This window comes from Nerophis ophidion, linkage group LG21 (assembly GCF_033978795.1).
Source record: "Nerophis ophidion isolate RoL-2023_Sa linkage group LG21, RoL_Noph_v1.0, whole genome shotgun sequence".
Taxonomy (NCBI): Eukaryota; Metazoa; Chordata; class Actinopteri; order Syngnathiformes; family Syngnathidae; genus Nerophis; species Nerophis ophidion.
Window position 1 is genome coordinate 24,307,978 of NC_084631.1, and position 15,004 is coordinate 24,322,981.

A 15,004-nucleotide genomic window follows, 5' to 3' on the forward strand; every position below is an offset into this window, starting at 1 on the left:
TTTAATGTTCAGCCCACCAAAAAGTCCCTTTAAATCTTAATCAGTTATCCAGACCAAGGCCAGTATTGTCTATATTCTTACTTCTTACAGTTCTTTGAAATGCTCAAAATCAGTGAATGTATTTTTTTTTTGCCTTGAATTTGTTGAATTTAATTGTAATGCCAATAAAACAAAGATTTAAAACGAAAATAAACTTATAACTAAACTTGACTTGAAAAATTAAATGTGAAGGTACAGTACGTTCATTATTTGACTGTTGGCAGCTTGAGTAAGATATATAAAGTATGACGTTTGACTTTTATTATATTCAACAATAAACAGGCTTATTAGCGTTTCCCGTGATTATATTACTTGTGTTGTTGGGCTCCAATCATTTTTGAAATGTATTTTAATTTCATTGGAACATGCTTAAGTGAAGCACTCCACAAATAACACCTTGGTTTTTTATTGTTTTATTTCAGCAGGTCCCGCGACCCCGAAAGCAACAAGCGGGTAGAAAATGGATGGATGGATGGATCTCAATAGGTTTTTTGTTTTGTTTTTGTTGTAATTATTTTATTGTTTTTATTGATTTAATTGTCTTATGTGCCCTGTGTAGCACTTCGGTCAACGTAAGTTGTTTTAATGTGCGTTATAAATAGAGATTGACTTAATTTGACTAAGTTGCCAACCTGTCTGTGTCGAACAACTCAACACATTAGTACTAGTACTGGTAAGTACTAGTACTAGTAAGTAATAGTACGAGCGAGTACCCTCTTCGGTCACGATCGACTTCAAATGTGCAATCCAAACCGATTTCCTATGAAAAATTTAGAAATGGTATTTATTTATTTATTTTATTTGTTTTTTGTCTACTTGTGTTGTAGTACTGTTAACTTTATCATTATCACTAAGTAGCGTGAAACCGCTATATATACAAACACACACACACACACACACATATATATATATATATATATATATTTTTTTTTTATATATATATATATATATATATATATATATATATGTATGTGTATATATATATACATATATATATATATATATATATATATATATATATATATATATATATATATATTATATATATGTAGCTGAGATAGGCACCAGCGCCCCCCGTGACCCCAAAGGGAATAAGCGGTAGCAAATGGATGGATGTATATATATATATATATATATATATATATATATATATATATATATATATATATATATATATATATATATATATATACATATATATATGTATATATATATATATATATATATATATATATATATATATACACACACACGGATATATATACAATATTTTGTTTTAAACCGCTTATGTCAACATCAGTCAGCCAGTGCGAGGGCGTCAAGATTAATAGGATTGTGAGGTTTAAAAAAAAGTGCAATATTTAGTAATATTGCACTGATACATATATGCAGTATTTAATTTGGCACTAGTTCATGAATCCCCAATATTTAATGTGGCATTAATACATACATGCAATATTTCACGTGGCACTAAAGCATATATATGCAACATTTCATGTGGCACTAGTACATGTATATGCAATATTTAACGTGGTACTAAAACATATATCTGCAATATTTGATGTGGCACTAATACTTTTGTATGCAATATTTAACGTGGCGATAAAACATATATCTACCATATTTAACATGGCACTCATATATGTATATGCAATATTTAATGTGGCATTAATACATGTATGTGCAATATTTAATGTGGCACTAATAAATATGCATGCAATAATTAATGCTGCACTTATACATATATTTGCAATATGTTGTCATGACTTGTGATCATGTTTCGTTTAGTTATGTTCTCTTTTACTTAAGACTCCATTGTTTCCTGTTTTTGCACTTCCTTGTTTGTTTTGTTTCCATGACTACCCATTAATTTTCACCTGTCCTCATGTCACGCACCTGTCTCACATTTTGCAATTGCACACCTGTGACTTATCATGTCTATTATTTAAAGCGAAAGTTCCCAAGAAGTCAGCCTGGCAACTCTGCTTCATTCCATGTTTATGATTCACATTGCTTGTTTCATAGTCCCATGCCAAGTAAGTTTTTGTTTATTGTTCATAGTTTCTCACTTTGTGCAAGTTTTGTTTCATTAGTCAAATTTGTTCTCCACCATTGTGCGCGCCTATTGTTTGCTTCTTTTTTTGTAGTTATAGTGTTAAAATAAAATATGTCATTGCCTTCACGTCTTGCCCGCTCCAACTTTCCTTTGCATTCCGGGAAAAAAAAACAAAGTCCACATACTGACATATATATATAATGTATCACTAATACATATTGATGAAATATTTAAAATGGCACTAATACATGCATTAGTGAAGTGAATTATATTTACATAGAGCTTTTCTCATGTGACGCAAAGCACTTTACATAGTGAAACCCAATATCTAAGTTACATTTAAACCAGTGTGTGGCACTGGGAGCAGGTGGGTATAGTGTCTTGCCCAAGGACACGAAGGCAGTGACTACAATGGCAGAAGCTGGGATCGAACCTGGAACCCTCAAGTTGCTGGCACGGCCGCTCTACCAACCGGGCTATACCGCCCCATTACAATACTGTATTTAAAGTGGCACTAATACATGTATATGCAATATTTAATGTGGCACTAATGCATATATCTGCAATATATAAAGTGGCACTAATACACGTATGTGGAATATTTAATGTGGCACTAATACATGTATATGCAATATTTAATGTGGCGCTAATGCATATATCTGCAATATATATAAAGTGGCACTAATACATGTATGTGGAATATTAATGTGGCACTAATACATGTATATGCAATATTTAATGTGGCACTAATGCATATATCTGCAATATATAATGTGGCACTAATAAATGTATGTGGAATATTTCATGTGGCACTAATACATGGAAATGCAATATTTAACGTGGCACTAATGCATATATCTGCAATATATATAAAGTGGCACTAATACATGTATGTGGAATATTTATGTGGCACTAATACATGTATATGCAATATTTAACGTGGCACTAATGCATATATCTGCAATATATAATGTGGCACTAATACATGTATGAGGAATATTTTATGTGGCACTAATACATGCATATGCAATATTTAACGTGGCACTAATGCAAATATCTGCAATATATAATGTGGCACTAATACATGTATGTGGAATATTTATGTGGCACTAATACATGTATATGCAATATTTAATCCGGCACTAATGCATATATCTGCAATATATAATGTGGCACTAATACATGTATGTGGAATATTTATGTGGCACTAATACATGTATATGCAATGTTTAATGTGGCACTAATGGATATATCTGCAATATATAATGTGGCACTAATTCATGTATGTGCAATATTTAATGTGGCACTAATAAATATGTATGCAATAATTAATGCTGCACTTATACATATATTTGCAATATGTTGTCATGACTTGTGATCATGTTTTGTTTAGTTATGTTCTATTTTACTTAAGACTCCATTGTTTCCTGTTTGTGCACTTCCTTGTTTGTTTTGTTTCCATGACTACCCATTAATTTTCACCTGTCCTCATGTCACGCACCTGTCTCACATTTTGCAATTGCACACCTGTCACTCATCATGTCTATTATTTAAAGCGAAAGTTCCCAAGAAGTCAGCCTGGCAACTCTGCTTCATTCCATGTTTATGATTCACATTGCTTGTTTCATAGTTCCATGCCAAGTAAGTTTTTGTTTATTGTTCATAGTTTCTCACTTTGTGCAAGTTTTCTTTCATTAGTCAAATTTGTTCTCCGCCATTGTGCGCGCCTATTGTTTGCTTCTTTTTTTGTAGTTATAGTGTTAAAATAAAATATGTCATTACCTTCACGTCTTGCCCGCTCCAACTTTCCTTTGCATTCCGGGAAAAAAAAACAAAGTCCACATACTGACATATATATATAATGTATCACTAATACATATTGATGAAATATTTAAAATGGCACTAATACATGCATTAGTGAAGTGAATTATATTTACATAGAGCTTTTCTCATGTGATGCAAAGCACTTTACATAGTGAAACCAAATATCTAAGTTACATTTAAACCAGTGTGTGGCACTGGGAGCAGGTGGGTATAGTGTCTTGCCCAAGGACACGAAGGCAGTGACTAGGATGGCAGAAGCTGGGATCGAACCTGGAACCCTCAAGTTGCTGGCACGGCCGCTCTACCAACCGGGCTATACCGCCCCATTACAATACTGTATTTAAAGTGGCACTAATACATGTATATGCAATATTTAATGTGGCACTAATGTATATATCTGCAATATATAAAGTGGCACTAATACATGTATATGCAATATTTAATGTGGCACTAATGCATATATCTGCAATATATATAAAGTGGCACTAATACATGTATGTGGAATATTTATGTGGCACTAATATATGTATATGCAATATTTAATGTGGCACTAATGCATATATCTGCAATATATAATGTGGCACTAATACATGTATGTGGAATATTTCATGTGGCACTAATACATGTATATGCAATATTTAACGTGGCACAAATGCATATATCTGCAATATATATAAAGTGGCACTAATACATGTATGTGGAATATTTATGTGGCACTAATACATGTATATGCAATATTTAACGTGGCACTAAGGCATGCATTTGGAAAATTCAATATGTTACAGTATTAAAATGCAGCTGTTTGTATTTAACATAATCACCTTTTCTACTTGAGACTACCTTATTTTATATGATGACGTTATTTACAAGGTAGGTGCTAAATAACAAATCAGGCCCTACTTGTCACATAAGTCGTTTTCTGACTGTAGGAACTTTTTGGAGTTTAGTATCCGGGCCGTTTTTCGTCGTGTTCTGACATACAGTAAGTAGGGACTACGGCCCTCAGATACTATAATGATTTGAGCTCCTACTCGGAGGCAGGGTCTAAACTGCGTGCCATAGGAACTAAAATACATAGGTGTTTGGTGATTGGTGTGAACTGACGAGCTACGCCCCTTTGCTACGACACAGATCTGCCATTTTTAAAAAGTCCCACAGAGTTGTTTACGAGAACAGCAACAGGAAATATGGCCACAGCCAACGATAAATGGTTCGACGAGGAAGTCAAAGCTCTCTTTGCAGCCTATTCCACAGAGGAGATTCAGCAGGGGTTTCTCTGTTCACTTTTCGCGGGCTGGTTGTTGGTTGTTTCGCAGTGGTGGGTGGGCGCTAAAGTAATACGTCATGGCTCGCAGGCGGATATGTGTCACACATGTTTCTCACTAAGATCCCCAGCATCTCCAGCCACATGCGAAAGTGAAAAGGAAAAGTCCCTATGGGGAAAGGTAGTTCCTACAACTAATCTCTTGTGTGGTAGTTCTTAGAACTGCGTCCCAAGAATTAATATATGCAAATCCGGCTATAGTCCCCTGAAGTGTGTCACATGTCACATGCTGCTGTGCAAAGAGAAGTGGATCTAAGCGACGTGGAACATGAAAGTGTACAGGCATTCCAGGAAATAACTAGAGCACACCTGTCATGACCAAGAAAAAAAAAAACAAGCAGCATTCCTGAAGCAAACATGAAGAACAGAAGCAAGCATGCAAATGAAGGGAGCAGGGGAACATCAGAAACAAAAACGATGAGGAATAAATTACTTATATCAGTCAGTGTTTCGATGCGGTACTCAGTTGTAATACACTTTTCCACCACTGGTGGCGGTAATGACAATATCAAACAGAAGAAGTCTGGAGCTTAAAGGCCTACTGAAACCCACTACTACCCACCACACAGTCTGATAGTTTAAATATAAATGATGAAATATTAACATTGCAACACATGCCAATACGGCCTTTTTAGTTCACTAAATTACAATTTTAAATTTCCCGGGAGTTTCATCCTGGAAACGTCGTGTAATGATGATGTGTACGCAAGACGTCACGGGTTTTTAGGAAGTATGAGCGCTACGCACACGCACAGCTAAATGTCGTCTGCTTTAACGGCATAATTACACAGTATTATGGAGATCTGTGTTGCTGAATCTTTTGCAATTTTTTCAATTAATATTGGAGAAGTCACAGTAGGAAGATGGAGTTGGGAAGCTTTAGCCTTTAGCCACACAAACACACGGTGATTCCTTGTTTAATATTCCTGAAAGTGAAACTTTACTATGGATCAGAGTGCGGTCAAGCGAACATGAAACACAACCACATGTCAACCAGCAGGTTTTGGTGCGAAAATTGTGGTTAAAAAGTCGCTTCTTACCGTAGAAAAGCTGAGATTGTGCCGTCCATAGCTGCCGTCGACACTCCTGAGACACTGCGCGTCAAGACACCTGTGGAGACACCCTTCCGACTATCAGGTAATATTAAAGTCACTAAAACACTAGCAACACAATAGAAAGATAAGGGATTTCCCAGAATTATCCTAGTAAATGTGTTTAAAAACATCGGAATCCGTCCCAATCGCGGTTTTTTTTTTTTTTTTTTTTTTTAGTCCATCGCTATCAATATCCTCAAACACGAATCTTTCATCTTCGCTCAAATTAATGGGGAAATTGTCGTTTTCTCGGTCCGAATAGCACTTTTTGTTGGAGGCTCCCATTATAAACAATGTGAATATGTGAGGAGCCCCCACACTTACGACGTCATCGTCTGCGACTTCCGATAGAGGCAGGGCTTTTGTCTTAGCTCCGAAAGTTGCGAACTTTATCGTGGATGTTCTGTACTAAATCCTTTCAGCAAAAATATGGCAATATCGCGAAATGATCAAGTATGACACATAGAATGGACCTGCTATCCCCGTTTAAATAAGAAAATCTCATTTCAGTAGGCCTTTAAGTTGGAGAGAAGTTTATTTAGCGCAAAAATCATGACGAAAGTGGTGAAACTATATTTTCATTTACACTCCCAAAATACTATCTTATTCTTTTTGCAACATTTAAAAATGAGCTTATTACGATAACTGCTGTCCAGTTGTTATTTCTGGTTTTATTATTATCATATGATCATTTGCAAGTATGACATTAGGTTGCAATTATAGTTGCAAGTCCTAAACGTTAGATGGCAGTAGTGTATAGTTTATGGTGTTTTCGTTGCGCCCTACAAAGTGTTAGCGCTGTAAGTATTGTACTTATTATGCACTAGCTGTTTGATTGTAACATGCACGTAAAGGCCTACTGAAATGAGATTTTCTTATCTAAAGGGGGTTGCTTATACCTCGAAAAATACGGTACATGGATTCAATTCTTTAAGATGTCAATAAACTTCTCAATCAATCAATCAATCTTTGTGATTAACACAATGCTTTCATATCTTTGAACAACATTGTAAACTGTAAGTAGGTTGGATATAATTATTGAATATGTTTAAAATCAAGATTAAGATGACTAAATCAGTGTTACTATACAAGGTGGACCGGGGCCCGCCTGTGGTGGAAAAGTTGCAATATTTAGGTCAAAAAGGTAAAGAACACCTCAGTCAGGCTTTTTGTACATAGTACATTGTTTCTGTCAGGTTTTTACTTCAGTATTTAATGTGTTCACATATCTTTCCTATGATGGCGAGCAAGACGAACGAACAGCGTCTAACATCAAAGCTGTTGACGAGGACATGGAGGGGAGCCAAAAAAAATGGGTTTTACTGGAAATGATGGCCATGTTGAATGAAATGCGGAAGAAATTCACCAACATGAGGAATGAGAAGTCTAAAGATGGCAAGAAGCTAAACAAAAAGATGACGACCGGAAAAACGTATTCAAGGGGACCTGTGGCGATTTTATCCCTTTTCTGACTTGTAAAAGTTGTTACAGAGTTGGATACTCGATAGGGTTGAACAATACCATAAATCTTAGGCTTAGGTCAGGCTGATTGGAAAAATAAGCACTGATCAAATATACTGCATAAGGAGGGACTCATTAATAGCTGATGAAAAATAATTCTACTTACAATTATGCTGTGTTAAAAAAAACATGTTTCTTGCATAAACTGTCAATAAAAATTAAAATGTAAACAAAAATACAGCTTTACCACTTTAGTCATAATTTTTGCGCTTAAGAAACTTCTCTATACCTTCTGCTGGGCCGTCCACAAGTTGCAGACATTCCGGAGAACATCGACGCTAAAGTTCGCAATTTTGCTCTCTAATAAAAAAGCCTTGCCTGTACCGGAAGTAGCAGACGATGTGCGCGTGACGTCACGGGTTGTAGAGCTCCTCACATCCTCACATTGTTTACAATCATAGCCTCCAGCAGCAAGAGCAATTCGGACCGGGATAACAACATTATCCCCATTAATTTGAGCGAGGATGAAAAATTTGTGGATGATGATATTGATAGCGAAGGACTAGAAAAAAAAAGAAAGAAAAAAAAAAGGTGATTGCATTGGGACGGATTCAGATGTTTTTAGACACATTTACTAGGATAATACTGGGAAATCCCTAATCTTTCTATTGTGTTGCTAGAGTTTTAGTGAGTTTAATAGTAACTGATAGTCGGAGGTGTATGGGTGTCTTGACACAAATGTCTCCGGGAAGTCGACAGCAGCTTTATGGACGGCACAAGCTCAGCTGATCTCCGGTAAGAAACAACTTTTTACCACAATTTTCTCACCGAAACCTGCTGGTTGACATTCGGTCGGGATCCATGTTTGCTTGACTGCGCTCTGATGCATAGTGAAGCTTCACCTCCAGGAATTTTGAACAAGGAATCACCGTGTGTTTGTGTGGCTAAAGGCTAAAGCTTCCCAACTCCATCTTTCTACTTTGACTTCTCCATTATTAATTGAACAAATTGCAAAAGATTCAGCAGCACAGATGTCCAAAACAACTTTTTAATTGCGCGATGAAAAGAGACGACTTTTAGCCGCAAATGGTGCTGCGCTAATATGTCCTCTATAGTCCGTGACGGCACGCGCACGCGTCATCATTCCGTGACGTTTTCAACAAGAAACTCCGCGGGAAATTTAAAATTGCAATTTAGTTAACTAAACCGGCCGTATTGGCATGTGTTGCAATGATAATATTTCATCATTGATGTATAAACTATCAGACTGCGTGGTCGGTAGTAGTGGGTTTCAGTAGGCCTTTAATTGTGCGCTATAAACGGCAAGTAAAATCGCTAATGCTAGTCAGTAGCATGTCAATAGCAACGGCAATGTAAATTTGCATACTATAACAATCTACAAGATTAATATAGGTTGCTTCTCTCTCTTCCCCTCCATCTTTCGGTATTCCTTTTTTTTTATCTCTAGTTGTCAATATTTATATGCATTGTCGCATTTGAACAACCGTATTGTTGATAATAGAGGTAAATTATTGCTATTGTTCATTATCAATAGCGCTTTTTCTATTGGTATTTGTATTGCTCCAGTTGTAGTGTAAAAATGCTCATTGTCATTTCTATATTATTATTTATTTCGCTAACTGCTATTTTGTTACCACTTTTACCATCATTTGTACATATCATATGTGCTGGTGTTGTTCTATTGTTGTTGTTTTTGTTGTTATTGTTGTGTTTGCTGTTGTTTTTGTCACTCTGTCCAATCCCCCTCTTATCCCCACAACTCCCCCCTCTGTCGTCCTCCTTTTTTCTCTTTCTATCCCCTCCTGCTCCGGCCCGGCTGCACCAAATGATAAAATAAATACATTTAATAAAGTCAAATTCAAATAAGGCAACAAAAGAAGTATCCTACACTTCTCTTTGGTAAAGTAAATCTGAACAGCTAATATGGGCATCTACATCAACTATATGATTTGCCTGAGGAGCTGGACAGGACAAAAAAAATTAAAAATAAAAAAAAAATTAAAAAGTTAATTTGAATCGAGCTGGCACATTTTTGGAAAAGTTGAGCCTTACTTTGTTCATGTTGGGGCGTTTTCTGAGTCATTCGAGATTTGGTGCCCATCCATACTCGTAAATGTGTTGGAACATACATGAATGTTAAAGATGCCCAAAAGACTATTCATGCATAAAACATACAAAGAGAATGTCTGCAACTTGTGGACGCTCCAGCAGAAGGTAGAGAGAAGTTTCTTAAGCGCAAAAATTATGAGTAAAGTGGTAAAGCTGTATTTTTGTTTACATTTTAATTTTTATTGACAGTTAATGCAAGAAACATTTTTTTCCACACAGCATAATTGTATGTAGAATTATTTTTCATCAGCTATTAATGAGTCCTTCCTTATCCAGTATATTTGATCAGAGCTTATTTTTCCAATCAGCCTGACCTAAGCCTAAGATTTATGTGTTAAATAAATCCATCCATCCATCCATTTTGTACCGCTTATTCCCTTTGGGGTCGCGGGGGGCGCTGGTGCCTATCTCAGCTACAATCGGGCGGAAGGCGGCGTACACCCTGGACAATTCGCCACCTCATCGCAGGGCCAACACAGATAGACAGACTACATTCACCCTCACATTCACACACTAGGGCCAATTTAGTGTTGCCAATCAACCTATCCCCAAGTGCATGTTTTTGGAGATGGGAGGAAGCCGGAGTACCCGGAGGGAACCCACGCAGTCACGGGGAGAACATGCAAACTCCACACAGAAAGATCCTGAGCCCGGGATTAAACCCAGGACTACTCAGGACCTTCGTATTGTGAGGCAGACACACTAACCCCACCGTGCTGCCCGTGTTCAATAAATATTAATCATAATTTTTTTAACGTAATTATTTATATACATGTCACAGGTTGTATATATCTTATTATTGAATGTATCAAATATTTAATGGACCACAATGGAAACAAGCCTTATGGCTTTTTGTGCCATCCATTACCGTATTTTTCGGACTATAAATCACAGGGTTTTTTTAATAGTTTGGCAAGGGGTGCGACTTATACTCAGGAGCGACTTATGTGTGAAATTATTAATACATTACTGTAAAATATCAAATAATATTATTTAGCTCATTCCTGTAAGAGACTAGACGTATAAGATTTCATGGGATTTAGCGAATAGGAGTGACAGATTGTTTGGTAAACGTATAGCATGTTCTATATGTTATAGTTATTTGAATGACTCTTACCATAATATGTTAGGTTAACATACCAGGCACCTTCTCAGTTGGTTATTTATGCGTCATATAACGTACACTTATTCAGCCTGTAGTTCACTATTCTTTATTTATTTTGAATTGCCTTTCAAATGTCTATTCTTGGTGTTGGGCTTTATCAAATAAATTTCCCCCAAAAAATGCGACTTATAATGTAACTTATATATGTTTCTTTCCTTTTTTTATTATGCATTTTCGGCAGGTGCGACTTATACTCCGGAGCGACTTATACTCCGAAAAATACGGTACATGGATTCAATTCTTTAAGATGTCAATAAACTTCTCAATCAATCAATCGATCTTTGTGATTAACACAATGCTCTAATATCTTTGAACAACATTGTAAACTGTAAGTAGGTTGGATATAATTATTTAATATGATTAAAATCAAGATTAAGATGAATAAATCAGTGTTACTATACAAGGTGGACCGGGGCCCGCCTGTGGTGGAAAAGTTGCAATATTTAGGTCAAAAAGGTAAAGAACGCCTCAGTCAGCCTTTTTATATATAGTACATTGTTTCTGTCAGGTTTTTACTTCAGTATTTAATGTGTTCACATATCTTTCCTATGATGGCGAGCAGGACGAGCAAACACCGTCTAACATCGGAACCTCAAAGCTGTTGACGAGGACATGGAGGGGAGCCAAAAAAAAAGAGTTTCACTGGAAATGATGGCCATGTTGAATGAAATGCGTAAGAAATTCACCAAGGGATTAACAACATGAGGAATGAGAAGTCTAAAGATGCCAAGAAGCTAAACAAAAAGATGAGGACCGGAAAAACTTATTTAAGGGGACCTGTGGCGATTTTATCCCTTTTCTGACTTGTAAAAGTTGTTACAGAGTTGGATACTCGATAGGGTTAAACAATACCATAAATCTTAGGCTTAGGTCAGGCTTATTGGAAAAATAAGCACTGATCAAATATACTGCATAAGGAGGGACTCATTAATAGCTGATGAAAAAGAATCCTACTTACAATTATGCTGTGTGAATAAAAAATATGTTTCTTGCATTAACTGTCAATAAAAATTAAAATGTAAACAAAAATACAGCTTTACCACTTTAGTCATAATTTTTGCGCTTAAGAAACTTCTCTATACCTTCTGCTGGGCCGTCCACAAGTTGCAGACATTCCGGAGAACATCGACGCTAAAGTTCGCAATTTTGCTCTCTAATAAAAAAGCCTTGCCTGTACCGGAAGTAGCAGACGATGTGCGCGTGATGTCACGGGTTGTAGAGCTCCTCACATCCTCACATTGTTTACAATCATAGCCACCAGCAGCTAGAGCGATTCGGACCGAGAAAGCGACAATTTCCCCATTAAATCGAGCAATGATGAAAGATTCGTGGATGAGGATAGTGAGAGTGAAGGACTAGAAGAAGAAAAAAAGACGAGGGCAGGAGCGATTGTTGACCAATGCGGCTTTAAAAGATCATTTAATTAAAAAAATAGCTTTTGATCGGGAGCCGGCTCTCACAATCGTGAGCAGGATCCCGTCGTTCACTTTAAAGAGCAAGCTCTTGTTCACTATGTGGCACATGCCTGTGAACGCTGCGGTTTAGTTTTTTTAAGCAGTGGGCTATTTGTGATGTCACAGGTTGACGGACGTACGTTTGTGGTCATTTCCAGACATGCTCTGTCGGCGAGACTCCTCCCCCTTTTCTGAGCGGACAAATCCGACTCCTCCCCCTTTTCTGAGCGGACAAATCCGAGAACACCTCAGTGTCTTTTCTGTCATTCGAACCGACGTCTATAGAAAGATACGTGTCCGCTCATCCACGGCATTTGACATGCGAATATATTGAAAGGAAAAGACGGGGAGAGTATAACTTGGCTTGAGAAAACCCAAAATAGGGTATGTAAAATTATTAATGTCATCTATTTGTGGGACATATATATATATATATATACAAGTACAACCTATATACAAGTACAACCCATTTATTATTTATATATATAGCCGATATCCGATATTCCGATATTGTCCAACTCTTAATTGCCGATTCCTATATCAACATATATTGATATATAAAGTCGTGGAATTAACACATTATAATTCCTAATTTTGTAACAATGTAACGACGTTTTCCAAAATAAATCAACTCAAGTTATAGAAAAAAAATGCCAACATGGTTCTGCCATAATTATTATTGAAGTCGCAAAGTGCATTATTTTTTTTAACATGCCTCAAAACAGCAGCTTGGAATTTGAGAGCATGAGGACGTTGAGGTGGAGGGGTAGGGAGTAGCGGGGGTGTATATTGTAGAATCCCAGAAGAGTTAGTGCTGCAAGGGATTCTGAGTATTTGTTCTGTTGTGTTTATGTTGTGTTACGGTGCAGATGTTCTCCCGAAATGTGTTTGTCATTCTTGTTTAGTGTGGGTACACAGTGTGGCGCATATTTGTAAGTTGTTTATACGGCCACCCTCAGTGTGAACTGTATGGCTGTTGACCATGTACCTGTAGATTTTCAGATGTATGCGGATATATATCAGGTAAGACTTGTACTGTAGTTGCTGAGAAGTTAAATGTTAAACTAGACAAAATAGCATCTTGGCTAGCATCGTCCTGTTTAACCCTCCACACTAAAAAGACTAACTTTGTCTGCTTCTCCATAAAAAAGCTACCTAAACAAACCTGAGTATAAAAATTAATGAAGAGCTTATTGAACAAGTACCTGAAGTCAAATATTTGGGCATAATCATAGACTATCAGCTGAATTTTAAAAGTCACATTAAGAAAATGTGTAAAACCCTGAAAGCAAACCTAGGCCGTTTTAAGATTATAACAAACTGCTTAACTCTCAGCTGGGCTTTTACTTTTATGAATTCAATGATTCTTTCACACATATCTTGCTTAACTACATGGTCCCAGGCACACCAGTCATCAATCAAGACCATTTGAGTGTCTTTATAACCGTGCTTTGAAAGTCCTAGACAAGAAGAGTATATGATACCATCCATCCATTTTCTACCGCTTATTCCCTTTGGGGTCGCGGGGGGAGCTGGTGCCTATCTCAGCTACAATCGGGCGGAAGGCGGGGTACACCCTGGACAAGTCGCCACCTCATCGCAGGTATATGATATATACGATTGCCAAATTTGACCAAATACAATATTTTAAGTTTTACCAATTGTATTTTGTTACATGCAGTCAAACTGGTTTTTAAATGCTTGGATAACTCTGCTCCCCAATTGCTCTGCAAGGCAATTACAAAACTGCAAAGTGGTACCAGATCTACCACCCGAACGATGTCAAAAGGACACAGTGGCGTTCTCATTCTCCTTCTATTCCACATCATTATGGAATGCACTCCCAACAGGTGTAAAATAAAGTGCATCTCTATCATCCTTCACTAAAAGAACTCCAGGTAGATAGAACTTTAACCTAACCCCCTCCTTCATCACATCCCACCTCCCCGGATGGTAAATAATCAAATGTATATACTTGTTCTTATGCTTTCTGAGCTCACTATGCTCACTGTACATATCCTACGAAGTGAGACCAACACCAGTTACAATGTCCATTTCTCAGATGATAAACTCGTTGATGACTGAAATATGCTGATAGCAACCAGACCTACCCCTCCTTGTAAATAATTCAATGTATATACTCTTAACTTTTGACTATTATGCTGATAGTATATATTTGTACCATGACTTGATTAACGTGGACCCCGACTTAAACAAGTTGAAAAACGTATCCGGGTGTCACCATTTAGTGGTCAATTGTACGGAATATGTACTGTACTGTGCAATCTACTAATAAAAGTTTCAATCAATCATTCAAAGGCGTTAAAATAATTTTCTAAACGGCAAATATTTATCCATGAAAATATGGAGAAGCTGCTGATGGTGTGTTTGATTGCAAAGCAGCTTATGGGTCACCGTAGAAGTCTGCATCTCCATACCATACTATACTATACTAAC